Genomic DNA, 15851 nt, shown 5'->3' on the forward strand with positions numbered 1-15851 from the left:
TTGATCGGGGGGTTGAGTGTTCAGCCTTGAGCGGGGTTGAGTATTCAGACTTGACGCAAACAGGTTGTAAAGGACCAGACAGAGGGTTTGAGTGGCCTGGTCACCCTGCAGCTAACTTTGTTTGGCAAGCCCTGCTGACAACTTACTCAGCCTGTCCTGCACCTAACACCTTCCATGTCTCTCCCTGTGTCACATGGAACTAGGTTGGGTAAAGCTGAACAAGTATCTTTTGATATTAGGGTGCCATGAAGAATAATTCTGAATCTTTGTGGTTGCCTAAAGATTCTTTTCCCCTTTCTCCAACACTTTTAACCTAAGGATACTTCCTGCAGTGTGCTCTTCACATTTCTCTAAATTTTAACCAGTAAGTCAGACTCTCTGGTATCCTCTCATCCCCATTCTATGAGAAGCAGAAACATTACAAAGTTTGACCAGGTCCTTTGGTGTTGAACAAAGCTATTCTTTTCAAGATGAACTGACATGGTGAAAATGTTTTCTGCAGGCATAAACAGTATTTTCCAAGTTAGAAAAACAAATCCTATTAGTAAAATAAGACATTTATAGAACATGCAAATCTGATCTGTATATATATATATGAAAGCAAAATATTTGTTATTCTTTTAGTAATTGTTTTATTTTGGATCATCACTCTTCTATAGGACTGATTTACAAGTAAATAAAATGCACCAGAAAGTCCTATTTATTACAAAGGAACTCAGGAAAGTTAATAATCCATAAAATTAAAAAAATTTGTTTACTACATAGAGCTTGTCGTGAAGAACAGTGATTAGTTGTTCAACATCTTTACTGATAATAAATTAAGTGAGAGTTATGGTAAGTTAAAGCAAGTTTATCTTAAATTACGTATCAGAAATAATTTTTCAACAATGAGGATTATTATTCTTAATGTGACCTGTGTTTGTATCTTTCAAAAAGATTTGTATTGCTATCATCTTCAAAGATTGATTGATTAATATTATTCTGTCTTTTTCTACACACACATAAAATTGAGGTAACTTTTGAGAAAACATAATAAAACAAGGAATAGAAAGTATAATCTCTGGGGGAAGGAAGCGGTCCATTTCGGTTCTCCACACCGGTCAGACCACAGGGGAGGCCAGCGGCCACCATCTTGGAGAGCTGACGTCACCATCCCTGTTTTCGACTGACCGCAGCTCATTCAGCCATAGAACAGGTAATTTCAGGCTGCCATTCGCCTGCGGCTTGCAGACAGATTACTCAGGCTCAGTGCCTGAGTGTTTCTTGGAGCCTGCTCTTATCAGAGCATACACCGAGCACGGAGCGGCCGAGTTCTGGCTCCCGGAACTGCTCTGGCCCAGGGCTAAGGAGCCCCCGAAAACTGCTTCTCGGTCCAGGTCCTGCTGAGGGCTGGTCAGGACTCACCCGTTGCTTTGGTTACCCAGCAAAGGGAATGAAATGCTGCCATTCGCATAGGATACCAACATGGCAGAGATCTGATGTCATCAGAAAGCGGTGGAGGAGAGAACTTCATCAATACCAGCGGTGACAGAAACAGTTGGTATCCTGGTAGGGTGGGTGAGGCACAGACACCCGAGTCTCTCTTGATTTGTCCTCGAGCCAGAGGGGAGGAGCCGGGCCGCCGCCCGCGACCGGAGCAGGCCCAGCGGCTCGCCGGCATGGTGGTCACGTGACCCCAATTGGAGAGGGGGCGGAGTGGAGCCACCACCCACGCCTGCAAGGTAAGCAGACCTGTGACAGACTGGCGGGTCAGGCCCAGCGGCCTGCCAGCATGGTACACACGTCACCCCAACTGGAGTAGGGGCAGAGCAGAGCCTTCGCCCGCGCCCGGATCAGGCCCCGCCGGTGTGGTGGTCACGTGACCCCAATTGGATTGGGGGCGGAGCGGAACCGCCACCCGTGCCCGCAGGGTGAGCAGACCTGCGACCAACCTGCAGATCAGGCCCAGCGGTCCGCAGGCGTGGTAGGAGGGGCAGGGCACAGCCGCAGCCCGCGCCTGCAAAGTAGGCAGACCTGCGACAGACCGGTGGATCAGGCCCAGGAGCCTGCCGGCATGGTACACACGTCACCCCAATTGGAGTAGGGGCAGAGCAGAGTTGCCGCCCGTGCCAGGAACAGGCCCAGCGACCTGCCGGCGTGGTAGTCACGACACCCCAATTGGAGTAGGGGCAGAGCAGAGCCGCCACCCGTGCCCGAAAGGTGGGCAGACCTGCGACCGACCAGCGGGACAGGCCCAGTGGCCTGCCGGTGCGACAGACACATCACCCCATTTGGAGTAGGGGCAGAGCAGAGCCGCCGCCCGTGCCCGCAAGGTAGGCAGACCTGCGACCGACCGGTGGAACAGGCCCAGCGGCTGGCCGGGGTGGTAGGCACGTCACCCCAATTGGAGTAGGAACAGAACAGGGCCTTCGCCCACGCCCGGAACAGGCCCAGCGGTCCGCGGGTGTGGTAGACAAGTCACACCAATTGGAGGGGGGGCAGAGCAGAGCCGCCGCCCATGCCTGCAGGGTAGGCAGAACTGCAACCGACCAGCGGATCAGGCCTGGTGGCCTGCCGGCGTGGTACACTCATCACCCCAATTGGAGTAGGGGCAGAACAGAGCCGCCACCCGCGCCCGGAACAGGCCCAGTGACCTGCCGGCGTGGTAGTCACGACACCCCAATTGGAGTAAGGAGAGAGCAGAGCCGTCGCCCGCGCCTGCAAGGTAGGCAGACCTCCACCCGACCCTGCAAGGGAGACTTTTCAACTATACAAGAGCAATCTAAATATATAGGGGACAAAAACATTTCAAAAACACAACAGTTTCACCAAGCAGAAAGAAACATAAGCAGTATGAAAAGACAAGGAAAGAAAGGACCACAAGCAATGCAGGTCAACTCAACTTTAGAAGAGGTAACAGCTGCAGCAGATGGAATGTCAGATAAAGAATTCAGGATATACATGCTTCAGATGATCTGGAGTATCAAGGAAGACATTAGACAGCAAAATCAGACAATGAAAGATCACTTCGACAATGAATTACACAAACAAATCCAGGAAGCAAAGGATCAACTATACAGGGAGATAGAGGTTATAAAAAACAAACAATCAGAAATCCTAGAAATGCAGGAAGCTGTGGTGAGCCGCTTCTGCCGTTTCTGCAGATTATGGTCACCATTACAAGATGACGCTGGCTCCGCTGTGGTCTGTGACAAACAACTCCTTATCTGGGAGAGTTGGCACATGATTTTTCACCACCCTGTACACCACCCTGTGAGAAAGCTCCACGCGGCAGCTTTGCATTGGGGCTTGGGATGCTTTATTAAGGCTGGGAGGGGCATCCAAGAGAGAGAAGAAGAAATATCAAGGGCCTGAATAAACTGCTGAAAGAAGATTCCCGAGTTGCGTCTTCCTTGCGGGCAAGGGGTCGCGACAAGTGGTGCCGAGACCCGGGAACCAGAACTTTCAACAGTCAGGGGTGGTGCACCGGTTAGTCCCAGGTAAGTGGGATCCGCGACCAAAGCGGGGTTAGTCCCAGGTAAGTGGGATCCGCGACCAAAGCGGGGCAGCTCCTCTGTAAAGAAAGAGAGAGCCTTACATTTTATTGCAGCTGCACTGTGTACTTTCGCTTTTGTTTTTTGTGCTTCTTTTGTTGTTGTGACGACAGGGACGCTCCCCTGTAAAAGGAAGAGAGCGGGGAATTCATAGAACGGAACGCTCCCCTGTAAAAGGAAGAGAGCGGGGACTTTTGTACTTTCACTTTCTTTATAGCTCTAAAAACATTATGGGTGTTGCTTCTTCAAGCCCAATTTTGTTGGCCCTAGATGGGTTGTTACATTCAAAAGGACTTAAGATAAAGCAGAGTACTTTGCAGATGTTTTTAAGAGAAGCTGATATAGCGGCTCCTTGGTTTGCTTTTTCAGGGAGTCTTACGGTTCCCAGCTGGAACAAATTAGGGAAAGATCTAGATTTCGCTCATGAGCAAGGTACCTTGCAGGGTGGCATTATACCACTTTGGAAGTTAGTTAGAGGATGTATAACAGATGGTAAATGCCAGGAAGCTGTGAGTGAGGGTCAAGCTATTCTTGAGCAGCTGCATGAGGAAAAATCTGAAGGAACATGTAGTGAAGTGGCAGAGAGTATTAAAAGTAACAGTAGTGAGAAGGCAAAAGAGCCTGAAGATAAAAATAGGAGAAGGCTCTACCCAGACTTGACCGAATTAAAAACGCCTGAGAACACAAGCGACTCAGAGAGTTCTGAGGACCTTGATATATTGTTACAACAACTACATAAGATAAAAATGAAAAAGAAGAAAAAGGAGACACAGGGCACGCAGGCCTACTGTAAGAAGGGGAAAGGAGTTAACATCGGTCAACAAAACTCTGAGGAGGAGGAGGTAGAATATCTAGAAGAAGATATGGTGCCGATTGCCCCACCTCCGTATGTGGGGGGAGCCAAGGTTCCGGGAGATCTTTTCATGCACAAGTTTGGAGGACAGTTAATACAGATATGGGACTTGCATACCCTGTATTTCAGGACAATAACAGGGGAAGATATCATGAGCCTTTAGACTTTAAGATAATTAAAACCTTGGCAGAATCTGTCCGCACTTATGGCATAGATGCCGCTTTCACTCTCACTCAGGTGGAGGGACTTACTAGATTTTGCATGACTCCCTCAGATTGGGCTAGTCTAGTCCATGCTTGTGTTTCCCCAGGGAAATATTAGGAGTCCAAAGTTGGCTGTTTAATGTTTCTGGCAGTACCCAAGACTCTGAGCGAGGCAGGAGACTTAAAATTTCTGCAAATAATTCACAATTGTTTAATGCTACATTACCCTCCGCAGCAGTCTGTCTCCAATCTCCGTTCCTGTTTCTTTTGGCTAATGTTACATTACAGGGGATGCTTAATTGTTCTAATATTACCTGTTATTTGTCTGAGTGTTGGAATGGCTCCTGGACTACGGCAATGGTTATGAAAATTCCAACTTTTGTCCCGATCCCGGTTACTGCAGATCCAGAGTCATTTCCTATTGTTGAACTACTTAGAGCCCGTAGAGATTTTGGAATTAGGGCAGCTATAGTGACAGCTGTGGCGGTATCTGCTGCTGCAGCAGTTATAGCTGGAGTAGCCATGGCCAGCCAGGTACAAACTGCTGCCACTATTGATCAGGTTATTCAACAAACATCCACCATACTTGAATCTCAAAGTAGAATTAATCAACACATTTTATCTGGGATTCTGGCTGCTAATCAAAGGATAGATCTACTTCAAGCTCAAGTTGAGGAATTGTCTGATCTAGTACATTTGGGTTGTATTGATCAACGTGCACATTTATGTATAACCTCTGTCAGATTTAATGATTCCAGAAATGCCTCCCGCATCATCGGAGAGTATCTATCCGGAACCTGGTCCATGGCAGCGGAAGACATGATCCAGTCTCAACTAACCCAGATAGCTGTCTTGAACAGTACTCGTGTCGATCCTGTGACTTTGGGTCAATTCACCGATTGGATATCTTCTGCTTTTTCCTTCTTCAAAGAGTGGGTGGGAGTAGGCATTTTTGGTGCAATGTGTTGCTTCGGTGTTGTACTTTGTTTGTGGCTTCTCTGTCGCCTTAAAACTCGCCATGCACAAGAAAAGGCTGTGATCATACAAGCTCTTGCAGCTTTAGAAAATGGCAACTCGCCTCAAGTCTGGCTTGCGCATCTTAAGCAGTAAACCTTTGTCATGGTCGTTACACCCCAAGTTATTATAACATTGCACTGGGATCGACATGACTTTCCTTGTTATTCTCTTAGTGTTGGAAAGCCCTTGCACTCTGCCGGTCTTACTGCCATTGCACGCAGATGGGTTTCCACACTAGTACTTTTCTATCGCCTTAAAGTCCGTGCCTTTCTTTCAGGGTGCTGTCAACTTGTTTGTCGTTATAAACAGCCACAGTTCAGCCTCAGCTATCCCCCTTCGTCCACCATCGTCACGATACAGGATGCGAGGCAAGGCACTGCACTTGAGTGATCCTTGACGTGGACCTCAAGGAGAGCATGTCCTATTGCATGCAGGTTAGACGCGTCCATGCCCCGCCCCACGAAAAAAGGCGTCGGCTGATATGGCTTCAGATCTGGGGAAGGCGCCTCCTTAGGACTGAGTCATACTATGCAGCCACTTCTGCACAGTGGGATAGGACCTCTACTCTCGCCTGTATTGTTTTAAGAAAACAGAAAAGGGGGAACTGTGGTGAGCCGCTTCTGCCGTTTCTGCAGATTATGGTCGCCATTACAAGATGACGCTGGCTCCGCTGTGGTCTGTGACAAACAACTCCTTATCTGGGAGAGTTGGCACATGATTTTTCACCACCCTGTACACCACCCTGTGAGAAAGCTCCACGCGGCAGCTTTGCATTGGGGCTTGGGATGCTTTATTAAGGCTGGGAGGGGCATCCGGGAGAGAGAAGAAGAAATATCAAGGGCCTGAATAAACTGCTGAAAGAAGATTCCCGAGTTGCGTCTTCCTTGCGGGCAAGGGGTCGCGACAGGAAGCAATAAACCAACTTAAAAACTCAATGGAGGATACTACCAGCAGAGTAGAACACTTAGAAGATAGAACATCAGACAATGAAGACAAAGTATTTCAACTGGAAAAGAACATAGACAGCTCAGCAAGACTGTTAAGAAACCATGAGCAGAACATCCAAGAAATATGGGATAACATTAAGAGACCAAACTTAAGAGTCATTGGGATACAGGAAGGTACAGAACTCCAAACCAAAGGAATGAGCAATCTATTCAATGAAATAATATGAGAAAACTTCCCAGACTTGAAGAATGAGACAGAATCCCAAATCCTAGAAGCCTACAGGACGCCGAATGTGCAAAATCATAAGAGACCCACACCTAGACACATTATAATGAAGATGCCCAACATACAGAATAAGGAGATAATTTTAAAAGCTACAATAGAAAGGAAGCAGATTACATTTAGGGGTAAGCCAATCAGCATAACAGCTGATCTTTCAACACAGACTCTGAAAGCTAGAAGATCCTGGAATAACATATTTCAAACACTGAAAGAAAATGGGTTACAACCAAGAATTGTATATCCAGTGAAATTAAGCTTCAGGATGGAAGATGAAATTAAAACCTTCCACGATAAACAAAAGTTAAAAGAATTTGCAGCTAGAAAACCATCTCTTCAAAATATCCTCGGCAAAACATTACAGGAAGAGGAAATGGAAAATAACAATGAAAACCAACAGTGGGAGGTAGGACAGTAAAGGGGGGGAATAATCAAAGAGGAAAACAAACCATGTTTAGTAACAGAAACAAACAAATATGGCTGGAAGAACAACCCATATCTCAATAATAACCCTAAATGTTAATGGCTTAAACTCACCAATTTAGAGACACAGGCTAGTAGAATGGATCACAAAACAAGACCCAACAATATGCTGCCTACAGGAGACGCATTTGATAGGAAAAGACATACATAGGCTGAAGGTGAAAGGTTGGGAAAAATCATATCACTCATATGGACTTCGGAAACAAGCAGGAGTGTCCATACTCATATCAAATAAAATAGATTTCAAGCCAAAGTTAATCAAAAGGGATAAAGAGGGACACTACATACTGCTTAAGGGAACCATACACCAACAAGACATAACAATCATAAATATATATGCCCCAAACAATGGTGCAGCTATGTTCATCAAACAAACTCTTCTCAAGTTCAAGAGTCTAATAGACCACCATACAATAATCATGGGAGACTTCAACACACCTCTCTCGCCACTGGACAGATCTTCCAAACAAAAGTTGAATAAGGAAACTATAGAACTCAATAACACAATTAATAACCTAGACTTAATTGACATATATAGAATATACCACCCAACATCAAGCAGTTACACTTTTTTCTCAGCAGCACATGGATCCTTCTCAAAAATAGATCATATATTATGTCTCAGGGCAACTCTTGGACAATATAAAGGAGTAGAGATAATACCATGCATCTTATCTGATCATAATGGAATGAAACTGAAAATCACGATAAAAGAAGGAAGGAAAAAGCATACATCACTTGGAGAATGAACAATAGGTTACTGAATGATCAATGGGTTATAGAAGACATCAAGGAGGAAATTAAAAAATTCTTAGAGATAAATGAAAACACAGACACAACATATCGGAATCTAAGGGACACATTGAAAGCAGTTCTAAGAGGAAAATTCATTGCTTGGAGTTCATTCCTTAAAAAAAGAAAAAACCAACAAATAAATGATCTCATACTTCATCTGAAAATCCTTGAAAAAGAAGAGCAAAACAACAGCAAAAGAAGTAGAAGGCAAGAAATAATTAAAATCAGAGCTGAAATTAAAGAAATCGAAACAAAAGAAACAATTGAAAAAATGGACAAAACTAAAAGTTGGTTCTTTGAAAAAATAAACAAAATCGACAGACCCTTAGCCATCCTAGAGAAGAGGAGAGAGAACTCAAATTACTAGCATACGGGATGAAAAAGGCAATATCACAACAGACACTTCAGAAATACAGAAGATAATCAAAAATTATTTTGAATCCTTATACTCCAATACATTAGAAGATAGTGAAGGCATAGATAAATTTCTTAAGTCATATGATCTGCCCAGATTGAGTCAGGAGGATATAGACAACCTAAACAGACCAATATCAATTGAGGAAATAGAAGAAACCGTCAAAAGACTACCAACTAAGAAAAGCCCAGGACCGGATGGGTATACAGCAGAGTTTTACAAAACCTTTAAAGAGGAACTAATACCAATACTTTTCAAGCTACTTCAGGAAATAGAAAAAGAGGGAGAACTTCCAAATTCATTCTATGAGGCCAACATCACCCTGATACCTAAACCAGACAAAGACACTTCAAAGAAAGAAAACTACAGACCAATATCTCTAATGAACCTAGATGCAAAAATCCTCAATAAAATTCTGGCGAATCGGATACAAAAACATATCAAAAAAATTGTGCACCATGATCAAGTAGGATTCATCCCTGGGATGCAAGGCTGGTTCAATATACGGAAATCAATAAATGTTATTCACCACATCAATAGACTTAAAAATAAGAACCATATGATCATCTCGATAGATGCAGAAAAAGCATTCGACAAAGTACAGCTTCCCTTTATGTTCAAAACTCTAGAAAAACTAGGGATAACAGGAACATACCTCAATATTGTAAAAGCAATCTATGCTAAGCCTCAGGCTAGCATCGTTCTGAATGGAGAAAAATTGAAGGCATTCCCTCTAAAATCTGGAACAAGACAGGGATGCCCTCTCTCTCCACTTCTGTTCAACATAGTTCTCGAAACACTGGCCAGAGCAATTAGATAGACGAAAGAAATTAAAGGCATAAAAATAGGAAAAGAAGAATTTAAATTATCACTATTTGCAGGTGACATGATTCTATACCTAGCAGACCCAAAAGGCTCTACAAAGAAACTATTAGAGCTAATAAATGAATTCAGCAAAGTGTCAGGATATAAAATCAACATGCATAAATCAAAGGCATTCCTGTATATCAGTGACAAATCCTCTGAAATGGAAATGAGGACAACCACTCCATTCACAATATCCTCAAAAAAAAGAAAATACTTGGGAATCAACCTAACAAAAGAGGTGAAAGTCTTATACAATGAAAACTACAGAACCCTAAAGAGAGAAATAGAAGAAGATCTTAGAAGATGGAAAAATATACCCTGTTCATGGATAGGCAGAAACAACTTCATCAAAATGGCGATATTACCAAAAGTTCTCTATAGGTTTAATGCAATGCCAATCAAAATCCCAATGGCATTTCTTGTAGAAATAGAGAAAGCAATCATGAAATTCATATGGAAAAATAAAAGACCCAGAATAGCAAAAACAACTCTAAGCAGGAAGTGTGAATCAGGCGGTATAGCGATACCAGACTTCAAACTATACTACAGAGCAATAGTAACAAAAACAGCATGGTACTGGTACCAAAACAGGCGGGTGGACGAATGGTACAGAATAGAGGACATAGAAACCAATCCACAAAACTACAACTACCTTATATTTGATAAAGGGGCTAAAAGCATGCAATGGAGGAAGGATAGCATCTTCAACAAATGGTGCTGGGAAAACTGGAAATCCATATGCAACAAAATGAAACTGAATCCCTTTCTCTCGCCATGCACAAAAGTGAATTCAAAATGGATCAAGGAGCTTGATATCAAATCAGAGACACGCCGTCTGATAGAAGAAAAAGTTGGCTACAATCTACATTCGGTGGGGTTGGGCTCCAAATTCCTCAATAGGACACCCATAGCACAAAAGTTAATAACTAGAATCAACAAATGGGACTTACTCAAACTAAAATGTTTTTTCTCAGCAAAAGAAACAATAAGAGAGGTAAATAGGGAGCCTACACCCTGGGAACAAATCTTTACTCCTCACACTTCCGATAGAGCCCTAATATCCAGAGTATACAAAGAACTCAAAAAATTAGACAACAAGAGAACAAACAACCCAATCAACAAATGGGCCAAGGACCTGAACAGACACTTCTCAGAGGAGGACATACAGTCAATCAACAAGTACATGAAAAAATGCTCATCATCTCTAGCTGTCAGAGAAATGCAAATCAAAACCACCCTAAGATGCCATCTCACTCCAGTAAGATTGGCAGCCATTATGAAGTGAAACAACAGCAAGTGCTGGCGAGGATGTGGGGAAAAGGGTACACTTGTACATTGCTGGTGGGACTGCAAATTGGTGCAGCCAATTTGGAAAGCAGTATGGAGATTTCTTGGAAAGCTGGGAATGGAGCCACCATTTGACCCAGCTATTCCACTTCTCGGTCTATTCCCTAAAGACCTAAAAAGAGCATGCTACAGGGACACCACTACATTGATGTTCATAGCAGCACAATTCACAATAGCAAGACTGTGGAACCAACCTAGATGCCCTTCAATAGACGAATGGATAAAAAAAATGTGGCATTTATACTCAATGGAGTATTACTCTGCATTAAAAAATGACAAAATCATAGAATTTGTAGGGAAATGGATGGCATTAGAGCAGATTATGCTAAGTGAAGCTAGCCTATCCCTAAAAAACAAATGCCAAATGTCTTCTTTGATATAAGGAGAGTAACTAAGAACAGAGTAGGGACGAAGAGCAGGAGAAGAAGATTAACATTAAACAGGGATGAGAGGTGGGAGGGAAAGGGAGAGAGAAGGGAAATTGCATGGAAATGGAAGGAGACCCTCATTGTTATACAAAAGTACATACAAGAGGAAGTGAGGGGAAAGGGAAAAATAATACAACGGGGAGAAATGAATGACAGTAGAGGGGGTAGAGAGAGAAGAGGGGAGGCGAGGGGAGGGGAGGGGAGGGGGGATAGTAGAGGATAGGAAAGGCAGCAGAACACAACATACACTAGTATGGCAATATGTAAATCAATAGATGTGTAACTGATGTGATTCTGCAATCTGTATATGGGGTAAAATGGGAGTTCATAACCCACTTGAATCAAAGTGTGAAATATGATATATCAAGAAATTTGTAATGTTTTGAACAACCAACAATAAAAAATTAAAAAATTAAATAAAATAAATAAATAAATAAATGCAAAAAAAAAAGAAAAAAGAAAGTATAATCTCAAAGTTAGGCAGAGAAAATTTAATGATTACACACACACCAAGAATTCTTTTATTGAATTGCAGTTTCGTATAAAGCAAGCTGTTTATACTCAGTGTCATATAATACATCAGATTTTATGTTATAAAAGCCTCAGTTAGCTTCTGTTAGTTGGGTTATCTTGAGCAGTAGGATGCCTATTGTTTTGAGACCACCAGCTGATTATAAATTCAGGTCTCACTGCAGGGTCTCCAACCTGTCAATCAAGTTGCAACTGTAAATGAGCCTGGTTAGATGGACTTCTTTGGAAAGCGACTGAAGACTACAGAAGGCTGACAAAATTAATGAATAGCTAGAGAACAAGCCTGGTTAGTGAGTCAGATCATGGCAGCCTCAGGGACTGGGGCATTAGAAAGGACAGTGGTATCCAACAGCAGTCCAGTCTGACTCTGCTACTGCCATGGTAATGAATATAATGTTCCTTTCCTCTCTTGCTGAGGATTTAAAGTCCTGGGAGGCATGATCTCATAGTTAAGTTTACATCATGCGCTCACCCCAAAATTGCATTTCTCTTGAAATAAAGGGCATTTTTGTTTAGCTTAGGTTGAAAAGACTTGCAATCATCCCTGGCACTCCCTCCCTATCTCCTTATACCTGATGCATCAGCAGATCCTGTGAGCTCAACTTTCAAGATCTATCCCAAATTCAGCCACTTTTCAGTAGTCAGTTAAGTTCTATCCATGTGCTTATTATTGAATTCATTTATAGCATGATTTTCTTCCACCTTGGCCAAGTGGATCATAAACTTATTTTAAAAGCACAAGGTGAATGGGGAATGCTGCTAATAGACTTATTAAGGGTAAGTTAGCTCCTCCACAGCGGGAATCTCTAGGTCAGGATTCCTTGGGACATGTGCATTCTGCTCTGAGACCATTTTAAGAGATCTGCTTTCACCAATAAAACATTTCAGTGAAAATCTTCTGTTTTCATTTATTACCCCCTCTCAATACAATGTATATGCCATCAGTTCTTAAATTTAGTTCTAGTTTGGGTTCTTCTTGTGAGATTTAGACTGATATAATGACCCATCTATTTTCTTTTGGTGGTTATTTAATAATGATCTCAAACTTAATATGTTTGAAATTAATACCAATATTCTCCTTGAGATCTGTGCAACCCTAGTCTTTTTCCCCTTTAGCAATAGAAGCACCACCCCACTAATAGATAAGATAGGAAATGAATTTGAAATAACAATATCCATTGTGCATTCAACATTTTCATATTGTTTTTCAAAATATGAACAAAAGAAATTTTTGAAAATATAACTCACTGAGAAGAAATGATGGTCAATTAAACTCATACATCTAATTTTACTTCATCCACAACCCCACTAACACCACATATAGTATAAGATTTTTCTTTTAAACACGTGATCTCACAAGGTTAGGAATAACAAAGTGAAAAATTCTAAGAAGGTAGAGACTAATGGAGGGGTGGTAACTGACTTAAGAGCAACAAATCCTAAACTGCAAATGGAGACATTTGTCAAATAACTCATTTTTCCAAACAGAACCTCACTAGTGTCCAGACCTTGTTCACCAGGTATCTCTAGAACTGAGAGTGACAGGGATTGGGAATCTGTATTAGAAGCCTTTACATCCCTAGATCTCCTGTGGCAGACCCTTTGCTTCCCCCAGTCCATTTAGGACTTTGCCCTCAGATTTCGCTGCACAATAATCCAGCAACTATGCTTAACTTATTGTCTTCTAGAAGCTTCCATCCTATTGTGATAATATTACCTATTCCTTAGACAGTTATATTTGTGTCTCTACTATTTTCCTTTTATTCCAAAACTAACCAAGATATTACATAAGCATACACATATGTAACAAGAGGAAAGGGGGGGAAGGGCATAAGTTGGTTACTATTAATTTGTATTAATTAACTTAAAATTCAGAAAAAGTAATTACTTCTATAGAAGAAAGTACAGAAAGAGGAACATATGAGGACTTTTGAGAAACTGATATTTCTTAGTTTAGGTCAATAATGAGTAGAAGGGCTTCATTTGTAATATTTTAAAACTGTAAATATGTATTTCATGTGTGTGTCAGTCAAAATTTGGCCTGGCAAGCAAAAACAGCAGGAGCTACATATAAATTTACAAGCAATTGGCTAAAGCAATAGTAGAGGCTGTGGGGCAGATTGGTAAAATCATGAGCAATTAGGAGGCCCAAGGGTACACGATAAAGTTTATTGTCCACAGGAGTCAGTCAGGGAGAAAGCTCCAGAGGTAAGAGAGAGAAGTAGCAAGTCCAGCTGCTATCTGTGGTCTCTGAGTTCAGGGAAGACTTTTAGGCCTGTTTTAAAGAATTTCTGACTGATTAAGTCAGGCACATCCATGATAATCTCCCTTTCGATTAACTTAAAATTACCTGATTCAGGGTTCTAATCACAAGTACAGATTCTTTTCTCAGTAGAGCCTAGATTAGTGTTTAACTGAATGATGGAAAGGAGTAGTTCATACACAATAAAACAGCTAGCTCCTCCTCTCTGTCCTGAAGCTCTCTTGAGAGAATATGCATCACAGCTTGCCCTAGCTGGAAGGACATTAGAAGCATAGTTGTAGAGACTGTGACTCATCCTAGAGAAGTTGACACATCAAAATGCTGTCACAATATACTGTCCTAATGAGAGATCTATTTCACAATTTTAAAAACTTAAAATTAAATCATTTCCATTCTGACAGCAAAACAAAATCCTTAGGTAGTCTTCTGCAAATAAGTCACTAGAATTATCAATAGAGGCTAGCTTTTATTGCTAACATGTTTCTTGCTGGATACTTCAAAACAACAATGGAAGCATAATTTTAGAAAAGCGTTATTTTTTCATATTTGAATAAGATCATGCCAAAATGACAAATGAGGTTTGAATAGGTGGGCCCAAATTATTTTTACCCTAAAAATAAACCATTAAATGTCTAAATGAGAAACTATATCGTTGGACGTCTTTGAAAGGAAGATCAGTAACACTGTGACTTAGTTTACTAAAATGGTTTGGGAAACATAAGCTGTCTTTTACCATACAATATTGTCATCCTAAAACAGCTTGGGTTTTTAGGAATCCTTCAGAAGATGTTATCATTTTTATTGTATTATTATTTTGATTGGGAAGTTAAGCATGCCATACCACATCATGTTTGTTAGCTGAGTAGAGACAATCTACAAATTAATAGTAACCAACTTATGCCCAAGACGGCTGTCTTCAAAGAGGTGCTAACTGATCATATGCAAGCAAACATTATCCACATGGCTCTAATAAGCAGATTTAAAACAAATGGGTGTATTTTGAAAGAAGGCAGATGCTATCTCAGGATAACTTTATTGGCAGAGCCAACAGACCACACAATGGGCATTTCCCAAAGCCCATGGCTCTCCATCCTTCGAAGTGTCGAAGCTTAGCATGATAGGTTTGCTGAGATGTTGGTGTCATAATTCAAATCTTGACCTGGATGACCAATATAATGTATATACTGTTACTGTCACCTCTTCTTCCTCTTTATTCGTAGGCCAATCACCTACCACTACCACTTGCTCTATTAAGTAAACAGGTTTCTCTAAATGAATAGCACTCCCAGCGATCTGCCCAGGGAACTTTGTGGCCCAAATTTTCTCCTTGCTTAAGTTGAGTCTACCTATGTGGGACCCTTCCATTTTCTTCAGTTTTTCAATTCTTAATTCATTAAATCCTGTTTTCTCAGACCTATAAACCCTTGTATCTTCTTTAGCTTTTCTTCTTGTTCTTTCTACTTACTGTTGAGAAAAATCTCTCTCCCTTTCCTCATGGTGTCTGTGAGTGAACCAAAATCCTTAATTACAACTGGTGAGTGTATTCCTAGTGTAACTTTACAATCAATGATAATGAATGTCATGAGTTTGAAAGTGAACTTATACACAATAAGGAATTCAGGCTAATATCCTAAAAGTTAAAACAGCAACGAATTAGCAATCATACTATTGAAATTGTGGTTTTCAAGAAAAGTCTAATAAATACTGACTTTCATTCAAAAGAATGTTTATTGAATGCTCATAATGTATTGGTCAGTAGGTACTAGAGAACAACTTAGTGTTTTTAAAAGGGCGGTGTGTACATTTCTCAGAATAAAAGTACCCAGGATGGACCTGATACCTGGATCTTGTTTTGTTATTATGTTTATCACTAATAAAAACATTTCAAG

This window comes from Marmota monax, unplaced genomic scaffold (genome assembly GCF_021218885.2).
Source record: "Marmota monax isolate L192 unplaced genomic scaffold, Marmota_monax_Labrador192_F-V1.1 WCK01_AAM20220418_F8-fsc00013, whole genome shotgun sequence".
Lineage (NCBI taxonomy): Eukaryota > Metazoa > Chordata > Mammalia > Rodentia > Sciuridae > Marmota > Marmota monax.